The sequence below is a fragment of the Betta splendens genome, chromosome 10 (genome assembly GCF_900634795.4).
Source record: "Betta splendens chromosome 10, fBetSpl5.4, whole genome shotgun sequence".
In the NCBI taxonomy this organism is placed as follows: Eukaryota; Metazoa; Chordata; class Actinopteri; order Anabantiformes; family Osphronemidae; genus Betta; species Betta splendens.
Genome location: NC_040890.2, coordinates 16,682,004 through 16,693,394, shown reverse-complemented (window position 1 = coordinate 16,693,394; position 11,391 = coordinate 16,682,004). Strand labels below are relative to the sequence as shown.

The window sequence follows — 11,391 nt, the reverse complement described above, 5'->3', positions numbered from 1 at the left end:
AGCTCACTAATGACTACCCATGATCCTCCTCTCCTTCCTCCACATATTCCACCAGGGAGAGGAAGAGTGATGTGGGGTGTGCCTGAAGTTTTCAGTTTACCCTTATTGCTTTTGCTGCCGAATACAATTTTATTATCTCAAGCTGCAGGCCTCAGAGCACACAACTTGTAAATAATAAACCAAGCTGGACAGAAGCCTGTGAGGCCGCTGCTAATCCTGGTATTATTCCACTTTTATTGTTGCTATTTGCTCATTATTTTTCATCTCCGCTGGCTGAAGACAGCCAGTTAAATTATTTTCAGCCTATTGTTTTCTTCTACCACAAAGGCCAAATTAGCACTGCAGACAGGCAACATTTAGAAATGCCTTTATTCCTTCTTATTCTTCTTTTCCTCACTCTTGACCATTTTCGTGCCCATGAGGCATCGCAAACTGTCAGTGTGGGTGTTAGTGCATGCTGTAAGTTCCTAACATAATCGTGAATGTGTTTTATCATCTTTTAATTTGCTACATCCTCCCATTCAGCGACGATTAGGAAACAGTAGGTGGTAATATCCAGATTCATTTGTAAGTCTGGAGAGATAGAGAGCTGCACATAGCTGAACCAAATGGATGCCTAAGAGTTGTGTTCAAGCCTCCAGGGAGCCGCAAAATTCTGTATTTGCTAAGAATGGAAACATTTCACCCAGGTTTCACTCTGGAACACCCTTCATATGGGAGGAATGACTTTGACAAAGCCTCAGGGCAAAAGTAGTTGTTCGCTTCAGTGTGCTCATTGTTGTTCTGAAGACACCTACAGATATACAGCTAATGAATTGGCTCTGAACGCTCACACTATATAGAACATTACTTTCTGAGCAGTAGTCTATAAATAATTACTCTCGTTCTTCCTACACCTGAAAATAGGCACCTGTAATTCTACACTTGCTTTTCAGGCACTTTGAGGAGGAACTCTTCAAGTTGTTTACAGTAAAGTGCGTTTATGTCATGGGGAGTCCTGATATGGCATCCATTTACTTCAGAGAAGGGCCTGGGTTCGATTCCTGGGGCGTAACGGGTGCCTTCCTGTGTGGAGTCCCTGCATGGGACTAAGCGGTAAAAAGTGGATGGGTTTATAGGTTTGTGTTCTATATAAATCTATCAAATACAAATTTGATATTTCTGCATCTATTTTTAAAATTTATTTACATGTATTTTATTATTCATGTACATCTCAATTTATTTACTAGCTCTCACTCCATTGTGGTTTTAACAGATATATTTTATATATCTGTTAATATATCTATTATATTAATTGGTGGTTGATTGGTTAGTTGTTCTGTAACGTGATTGGCTGTGGGGCGGGACCTAGAGGACGCAGGTACAATGATTGACAGGTTCCCGGTAAGATAAAAAAAAATTACGTCAAAGAAACTGCGATGACAAAAGTTCAGTTTGAAAAATATGGTGTCGCTTATGTATGTTTTTTACCGCAGCATCACGGACTGTAACCAATTTAAAAGCTGTTTTGTAACTTAAATGGCAAATACCACGAAGACTCCGCCGTTGTGTGACTTAGCATAACAGGCTAACTAGCTAGCCTGAGGAGGGAAGGAGGAGGAAGCCACGCTCGGCCTCGCCGCGTGGACTAACGGTTGTTGCTCCGCGTTTAGCCGGCAGCCTGCCCACAGACCTCCACACCTACACCGGCCCCTGCAGCCCGGAGGTCCCGCTCTGGACGCCGACGCAGCCTAAATGTGAGTGTTTTCTGCTCATTTCCTCCACCTTGTGCGTGAGTGTGTTAGCTAAAATGGGTTAAGTTCTTAAAGTGAGGTTAAAAGTGCACATACGTTGTCACCTGTTTTAGTGAGTGAACTCTAAACTTTGGGAGGTTAGATTTGAACAAACATATTTTAATTATTTAGTTTTCTCACTGTAGTGAGTTTGTGTGGTCCACGTTCATTCATGCTGAGTCTGCAGGTATAAAGAGGTCAACTGTGTTTCAATGGATTCAAATCAGATTTAAAAACACTCCCTGGAGTTTGTGAGCCTTTTTTCATGGATCGATATGTAGAAATATATATTTAAGAATTTGGAAAGTGCTACAGGTAAAAGGTTACACACAGTCCATTTAGTGTTGAAGCGTGTTCTTTACTTGAAATATCCATAACTGAAGAGAAAATGGGCAAAAAAACACCTAAGTGGATGCTTAACAATGAAAGCTGTGACGTCAGCCTTTATAAATCAGATTATTCAGCTCGAGGAGAAGAGTGGCGCACGGCTCTCTTTTAATGGTGATGAGTAATCTCTTTGGGAAAACTGTGGGAAAACCGTTTTGGTTTGAAGCCAAATAGGAGCAGGTAGGTTGTGATTGTAGCTGTCAGTATTTCAACCTCCGTATTGTAAGTCTGGGTAAGTTAATAACCATTTATATCCACTATTCGAGTCTTGAAGGTCCTGCATTAAGATAATGTATAATCTTGATAATAGACTGTAGTCATACATACTTATTCATCCATAAAGTTCAGCTCCACAGTGTGTCAGACCACCGCTCCATTGGAGCGGCAACGCACAGTTTCTCATGTACAGTCAAGTTATGTGAGCATCGGCTGCAAAGCAGGTCTGAAAGTCTTCAGCTCTACTAAGTGTATACCAACTTCTACGCTGCTGTTCCAGGTGGCTTTAATGCATAAATCTCTGCCAGACTTTGGGGAACTTGTAACATATTTCCTTCCTCCGTGTCTTCCTGCGTATGAGGCAGATAAAAGAATTGGGTCATGCTGTGAAAATCTTGACTTTACTGAATCATTTGAGATTAAGCCACTCAATTCAGCTAAATCAGAGCCAGTACGCTAATTTGCACCCAATTAAAATGGAATTTCAATCCATTCGTTCACAGGGAAAAATGTGGAAACTTGAGCAATAACAAGCAGAATAAGATGCTAATAGATAATAAAAATGTATTGGTGATAATAAGCTTCATTAATGATGCCAGACCTGTTCACTATGAAATGTAAACCTGCTTCTGTCAGCATCTGAGAAATGGCTGGTGTTGTGTCTTTTTCTTGTGGCTGTAGTTCAACCTGTAGCCAGCCTCTACACAATCCCCTATTCCTTAACCACCTTAACCAGCCTGACAAGTGTTAAATCTGAAGTAAATATCATTTATGTGACTCAACAACTACTGCTGTACATGTACTCAGACCTCCAGAGAATGAATTATACCTCCTTTGAGACAGGGTGTGTAGCATAATTTTATCGTTTTTCCATGCTGGGAGATAAAAGAGACCAAGTTTATCTACAAGTTGCCACTGGGTCTTGACATTGTAAACTCCAGACTTCCTTGCTGACAGCACGAAATACAGTCACTTACTACGATATAACGGTGGCATACAAGAGTTACTGCATGTAATACTGCCATTGTGACTCGTATAAAAGGGAAGCCCTGCCATTTTACAGACGACTTCCTGTCACAGCCATACCTTTTGGAGAAAGACAGACTTCTGGCAAAGTGGCTGCACCTGTCACCTTCTTCAAAGGGTCTTCGTGCATCTTGTCACACCTTTCCCATCCCCCATTGTGAAGAGAGCACTGGCTGCCAGGTCTCCATTGATCTGTTCCAGAGCTGTGATAATTGGGCCATTAAGATCTCAAAAAGACACCCAGCATGTAGCAGAGATAGAGTCTAACAGTCTGCCAAGAGAAAGGACTCCCAACTCCTTAGGCATCACTTGTGATGATTTCTTTCCTATGCCATAAAATATGATGTTTTTACTGGTTATGCTTTGAAATGAAAAAATATGATGGAATTACTTGAATGCAATTTAGTTAAAAGTAAGAAACTTCAGTAAGAATTTAAAAACAACTTTTAACTGTCATACATGTGGAACTTCAGGATATTTCATAAGTTGACTTTAAGCTTTTCCTTTTAGAAGTCAATAAATAGTTTACTGTCTCATCAGTACATGAGCAAGTGTCAAACAACCTGAAAGATTCCATACCTGAACGTTAATGCTGGATTGTGCTCAAGTAAACACACACACACACACACACACACACACACACACACACACACACACGTCTGGCCAGCTTGGCAGGGACTGCACCACAGACCAATGAGAAAACAGGGAGATAATTTGGAGGAGAAATCAATGGCAACTGCCAACACTAGTAAGTCTCTGAGTCGTGATAAGGTTGCTTTCTGCCCCATTAAGTATCTCCACTCTGGTTTTGTTCCCATCACAAGCCCTAATACTCATCACCCAACTGTATTAAGTAGCTGTATAATAAAACCTAATCTAATACACACAGTAACTAGTGAGGAAACACAAAGCAGAATGCAGGACCTCTGAATCATAGAGAACTAAAGTAGATTTATTAGGATTTTTAAAGGGTAATGACCTGTAAAACTGGGCCACATATGCTTAAGTACATGTAGACACCCCACCAAAATTATCGGAACTGTGTGGCCACTTGTGGTATTAAACCTAAAATGTCTTCAGTTTACAGAAAAATAAAACAAGCTGAATGAGACTTTACCAACATTTTTGCTTTTATTTCCAGGTATTTATGGATCTGATACAAACTTAGATGATAGCAAATCAACCAATATTTCATGGGAGCAAATGTATTGGAACAGCAACTTAAAACTCTAAAGGTCTTGGTTAATTTGGGGGGATAATCGCTTCAGTCTCCTCTTTAGCAGTTAAAATGCTCTAAAGGGTTTAAGGCTGGAGATTTACTTGACCATTCTAAAACTTTCCACCACTTTCCACTAAACTCCTTGTTGTTTTGTCTGTGTGTTATGGGTCATTATCTTGCAATATGATGAAGGATCTCCCAATCAGTTTGGTTGCATCTTGCATTAAATTGGCAGACAACATGTTTCTGTAGACTTTTGAGTTCATTTTGCTGCTGCCATCATGTGTTAAATCATCAATGAAGAATAATAAGGCCATCCCAGAGGAAGCCATGCATGACGCCTAGCATGACATTACCTCCACTCTGTTTCCTAGATGAGCTTGTTAAGGATCATGGACACATCCTTTCTTTTTCAAAACTGTTTCTCTTCTCAACTGCTTTAAATGCAGTCTGAACAGGCCAACACAAATCTGAACTCAGGGTACACATTCAGTAATATTTATTGTTTAATAATCCATGTAAATAGGACACACCTGGGCTGCAAAACATGCCAGTCAGTTCCATGTTTTGATGCTTTTGCTGTGCGGGTTCCAGCCAAAGGTGCTTTGTTGGAAGTTGTGGATCAGAACCAGATGATGCGTTCGAGGGAGTGTGTGCATAATACTCATCTTGTAATCCTAAATCTAAGAGGATATTGTAATTTATTAAAGCTGTTCTACTATCAGCAAAGTAATTGCAGCTGGGTGGGAACATGATGGGAATAATAATAGAGTAATAATAGATAATTGTTATTAAAATACAAATTGGTTAACCTGGTGGTTTGTTTAAAGTCATCATAATGAATGTCTAACTGGTTTAAACACCTGCCAAGAAAACAATTAGTGGCACTAACTGCTGTTTCTGTTTGTAAAGTTTCTAATTATGTAGCAAAACATGTTTCATTTGATTAAGAAAGTACAGCAAGAGAACTGTTGAATTATATGTTCTGACACACTAACATCATGACACAGAGTGCTTAAATGTATTCATTCATTAAAAAAAATGTGTCCAACATCCATATTGTACACATTTACTTATCACTGTGTCAATAAACAGTCATAGTTCTGTTGATAAGACCCAGCACCTGTGATTGAAGTCATGGACAATTATTTGTTTTCTTAAATGAAAAGCTGGAAAACAATTTACAGTATTTCGTAATTGACAGATTTGTCATGGTTGCTTAAAATTAATCATTTACTTTTAAAAGACTTTGAATAAATAATTTAGTTTCACCACCTAATTTATTTTAACAAAAAATGAACTAAAAATGAACATTTTCAGTCTGTTCGAGTTACTGTATTCTTGATTTCTCAAGTAATTGTAGTACGAGTAATTGTCAGTCATTGATGTTGCTGTTGTTAAGTGAAACGATTTCTTAGGGATGTTTCACTGTCATTGTTCTGAAGCCTTTCACATGTCTTAACCAACCTTTTGCACACTGCCTTTTGGCAGATCGTCTCAGCCTGAACAAAGAGGTTTGCTTTTCCATCATTTGGTTAAAGAAAGCAGTGTCACCTTTCAAATCAACACAGGTGGAATAAAGGGGTAAGCAGTTTTCAGAAGTTTCTTTGAGTCAGGTAGTGCCTACTTGATTAATTACTCTATTATGTAGCCATTATTACAGGCAGCACTTAGAATTACGCAGCTAAGAAACTCAAGATAAATAATGATCAAGCACTAGTATTCATTCAAGTATTCATATTTTATTTGATTGATGAAAAACTATGATGCTAATTAAATCTGTTTTATTTTTCTCTGTGTGATTTGTTGTGTGCTCTGAGTATATTTATTATTATTATTCTATATTAAATTACAATTAATTGATTGACTATAATTAAAACCTTGCATTAAGTGGGATTAGTTGGGTTTAAGTTGTATAAACCATACTCTTTACAGGGACATAAGATAACTCATTGTCATTTGGCACTATATAAATAACACCGAATTAAAGTTTTATGTAGGATGCACAAGTTTTTCAGTTTATAATTTACAAGAATATGTTGTTATTTTGTTCCACGAGTATAAACTCACCCAACTCGACCTCTAATAAGGTTGCATGTCTGTATTTAGTATCAGTACTAAACGCATGTAGACATTTTGAATAATCCTCCTATACACAAACTGTGCACGACAGCTCCATTCGTACTGTCTGTGATAATTGAAGGTACAGTATAGATACAGTGGGTCAAGATCTTAACATAAACTGCAATGATAACAGCGTGTAAATGTCAGGCTTTACCATCTCCAACACCAAATGTCACATCCTTAACACCTGCCTATATGTGCCACTGAATGATAGCAGAGAATGTAAATGATAATGTGTGCGATGGCCTAAAATGTATGTAATGAGAAGAATACTTGGCTGGTCAGTTATGACTAGCAGGATGAAAAGGGCTGCATATTTTTGATGGTCCAGCCACATCCTAAGGTACATTTTGCTTTGATATACAGGATGATAGACTCATTACTTTCTTAGGAGGACTGAACATTGTCTTTGAACTTAAATTGCTCTTGCACAATAGCATATTGTTGGAATTAAGTGTTTTATGTGAAGTTAGTGGCATATGGACTTGTGTTGAAAGATTCTTTTGATGCCGTTTTAATGAATTGGATACTTGCCTGCCTTCAGTGATGGAATTTGACGAACTACTTGGTAGGCGAAGAAAAAGGTTTCTTCTTCCTATAGCTGCATGGATAATTTAAAATATTACATTCATTAGATGTTGGATGTGTAGAAAGTAATAAAAGACTGAGGCTAATTTATAAAGGGAAGCATATGTTTATTATGGTATTGCTATTAAACTGAAGGTCAGGTTGTCTGCTGTCCTGTTTCCTGCAAAGAACTTTCCCTAAGAGTTTCCCCAAAGCTGGTTGTGCCCATTTATTCCCTCATTGCTAGGATCAATGTGCAAGAATTGCGTTTTCAACCACTAAGTTTTAATTACCACAATGTCCCTTCAGATAGGGATGAATATTAAGGCAACCATTTCCATTAATCTAACTTTTTCTGATGTCAAAAGATATTTAAAAATTGCATTAAAGTTTAATTTTTATGTTTTCTTTGTCCGGCCAACCAATATTACTGACAAAATCAAATTTTAATGTTTGCCCACTATATCTCATGAATTCCAATTCTTAAATATATTTAAATATTTATAGTGTGTGGGTAAAAGAAATGTTTCCATTAGGCGAGTCCTATTACTATTATTATTTATTATGCTTAGCCTTTATGTCCACTTAATCTAAATCCAATTTATAGTCTTTCAAGCTCGGCAACAAAAAGCTATAATAAATAAAGAATGCAAATCCAGCTAAACATCAGACATACCATATTGTTTCTCCACTACATATTTCTCTGAAGCAATTCTTTTTATGGTGAGAAGCGGGTCATTATATGCTTGGCTTTGCCCTGGTTTTATTGCCAATGTAATTGACAGATAGGCTTTCATTGGAGAGGTCCTATCACTACAGCGAAGAGACCTGGCAGGCGTTAGTACATGGGGAGACCAGCACAGCCAAGCCATTTGCCGTGCCAGGCATTTCACATCATTGTGAATTCCATCATCATTGTGCCTCAGGCGGGCAAGATGGAAAATATTAGCCACAAAAATAATTATCTAATACAGAACTTTTTGTGACCAATGATTTGCCATCTTGCCTTATTCTGTCACTGATGTAATCTGCTAGATTCATATTCTAAGATCCTAATCCTAATTGACTCGTCTTTTAATTGCACCCCCTGTTAATGAATTTTTGTGTGTTCTTTTTGTAATCATGTTTCTGGGCAGTGTTTCCCAACTTAACATTTACCATCATTCTACCGAAACTAAGTATTCCTGTAGGTAAGATGGTAATTGCAGCAGAATCATTTAGGAAGGTCAACGATACAGCAGATACAGTCCACACCTGGTAGCATCCAATAATGATGTATAATAAGGATGTGTTAGTGGCGCTATAATGGTCCAGGGCTTATTTGCTGCTTCAGGCTACAAGGGACATAATTCATGTGAATAAGATAATCAGGAAAGACAAATTTTGACATTTTACCACTTGGTTTTTCAGAAAATGAGCTGACGAATATGCAACCCCCTTTGAAGGACACCAAATTTAAGGTTCTAGAGTGGTCATCTCTGAATCCAATGGAAAATCTGTGGCAAGAGCACAAGGTTAATGTCCATGTTTGAAAACCATTCTATGTGCATGAGCTAAAATCATTTCAGGAAGAATGAGGGTCTATACATCAGCTTAGCTCCTCTTTAAGGGTGTTAATAAAATGATGTATTGTGTCTAAATCTTGCTCGTTTTTACAATCAACCATAACAGCATCATGTATATTGCATTTTAAGAGCACTGACATTTCTTGGACGCACTGCCCATGTACATTTAATTTACGGGCAACATGTTACTTTAAGTGAGATCATTAATCCAATACTTCATAAACTTCCCCAGCTGGTGAATATTTCCTTCCATGCATGAGAAATATACACCCACTGCCTCTGTTGCTTTCCTTTGTTACAATTCAAAAATCTCAGCAACTTTTTCCTTCTGTTACTATGTCCCAAAACTTTGAATTTTAATTTTTAAAGAGAGCACAGGTGTCAACATTCTCGATCGGTGTGACCTTTAGCTGACTCATCCCTGCTACACGCTGGCCAACAACCACAAACCCAGTCCAAGCTCTTAGTCATCCCCTAGTTTTGGCTGCATTAGGACTTGGAAGCCTGTGCATTTTATCAGTCTTTGAGGCATTTGACCTTCTTTCTTGTGTCCCCTTTTATGGGGAAAGACACATTATGTAAAAATGAGTTTAAGTTGCAAACTGTCTCACTCTTCAGGCAGCCAGCTATGGAAAATAGTTATTATTTGTAAGTAGTGATTTGTAAAGGCAGACAAGATACTTAAATTCATATTACGATAAGAATTATGTGGAGATTACGCTCAGATTAATGCTCTGCTGTTATTTTTATCAGGAGGTAGAAGCATAAAATTTTGTGCAGTGACTTGCACTGGTGAAGAATGTGAAGGATGTGAGCAGATCCATCTAAAATAATCTGTTCACAGCCACCCGTCTGAGATACTAAAATTAGTTTACATCAAGAGTGTGCTCACCTCTCAAAGGGCAAAATCCAAGGTGAACCATCATCACATCATCAGAGACAACAACGTGTTGTGTGCTGCTCTGACACAGCTCTTGATTAAGTGACTCAATTGGCCCAGGGAGGACACTCTTCTCCTATTGACCCTGCTGATGTGTCATCAGCAATAATCTCATGAGCGTTTGATAGGAAGTGCTCCTTTCATCGGGCAAAGACACTGATTTCTATTCCTTGACATCCTCATCCCCCATGCTTCAGGAGAATTGCCCGATGATTTTAAATGAGGGCCAGCTGACACCCTTCAGTAAGTGTAAATGAACCGAACTGCAAGATGTCGTTCAGATGAAGCCATCGTGATTTCAGTACAAAGGTTGAAAGCTGACGTATGGTTGAAAGTTCTGTCTGTGTATGTGCTGGTGCCTCTATCGCAAAGTCTTTATTTCTTTTATCTTTCTTTATAAAATTCTATAAAAAAAACAGGTTCCACTTAGCGTTTTCATATCCAGCTCTGATCTGTAATCAAATTCAAGTCACCCACTTTTCATTGTGACTTTTTCAGAGCTGAACTGTGACAGAAATAAGAAAGCAGATCTTTTCAATGTTGCAGTGTTCCCCAACCTCTGTGGCCCAGACATGAGGGAACCACCGTTATTGGTGAAGTTTGAAGTGTAAAAGAGCCAGTGATAAGACCGAAGAAGAGCCTACGACTACCAAGAAAAGTGAAGTAAAATACCAGGAGTCCTACTTAAATCACGGACTTATTGCAACACATGCAGCGACGGCTCTGATGAAGCAATGAAGCCTTTGTGTTATGAGGAAGCTGCTAATAAAGTTGCATACCTTGTGAATTCACGTTTATTACATTTAGAATATGTAATTTCTATACTGGCTGCACTTAATATCGTTGTATATTTCCACCACACCACCACACAAATATCCATCCATCCATTTTCTTAACCGCTTTCTCCCTAGTGCGGGGTCATGGGGGTGCTGGAACCTATCCCAGCTGGCTACGGGCGAGAGGCAGGGTGCACCCTGGACAGGTCGCCAGTCCATCGCAGGGCAACACATAGACAGACAACCATTCATTCACACACACACCTACGGGCAACGGGCAATCAACCTAATGCACGTCTTTGGACTGTGGGAGGAAGCCGGAGAACCCAGAGAACCCACGCAAACATGGGGAGAAGGTGCAAACTCCACACAGAAAGGCACGAGGGCTCCGGGAATCGAACCCAGAACCTTCTTGCTGTGAGGCGACAGTGCTACCCACCGCACCACCAAATGTCACACAAATATTGTGACTTTAAATCGGTCCATGGTGCGACAAAGGATGGGGACCACTTTTCTGTGGGTTTCATCTTATGACTTCGTATGACTTCCATAAAGGTTGCATCCTAAATAATATTTGTTTTTTAAATAGTATCTTTTCATAAGCTAGTATTTATTGCTGGAATTTGTAAAATATACAGTTATATTTTACTAAAATAATTTCGTGACTTCACAATGTGTAGAAACTCTGTTTAACTCATAACTGTTTTGCTTATTTTTGTGGTCCTTATTTTTCCTCTTGCAGTCCTTTTCTAATAATCTTCTGGTCAGAAGAGTGTGGATTTTACAGACAGACTTTGGC

The 11,391-nt window shown here is 38.7% G+C and overlaps 1 long non-coding RNA gene across 2 annotated transcripts; it reads left to right on the top strand.

Annotated features, from left to right (window-relative positions):
- The first annotated feature begins 1,291 nt into the window (after window positions 1-1,291).
- On the top strand, window positions 1,292-10,603 carry LOC114864704 (uncharacterized). Of its 2 annotated transcripts, XR_003787396.3 has the most exons (3): window positions 1,292-1,383; window positions 1,476-1,736; window positions 10,363-10,603. It is a non-coding gene; the product is annotated as an uncharacterized LOC114864704 (long non-coding RNA). The 2 variants fall into 2 exon arrangements; XR_008695933.1 differs by lacking the exon at window positions 1,292-1,383 and having other exon boundaries at window positions 1,398-1,736.
- Window positions 10,604-11,391: the final 788 nt, after the last annotated feature.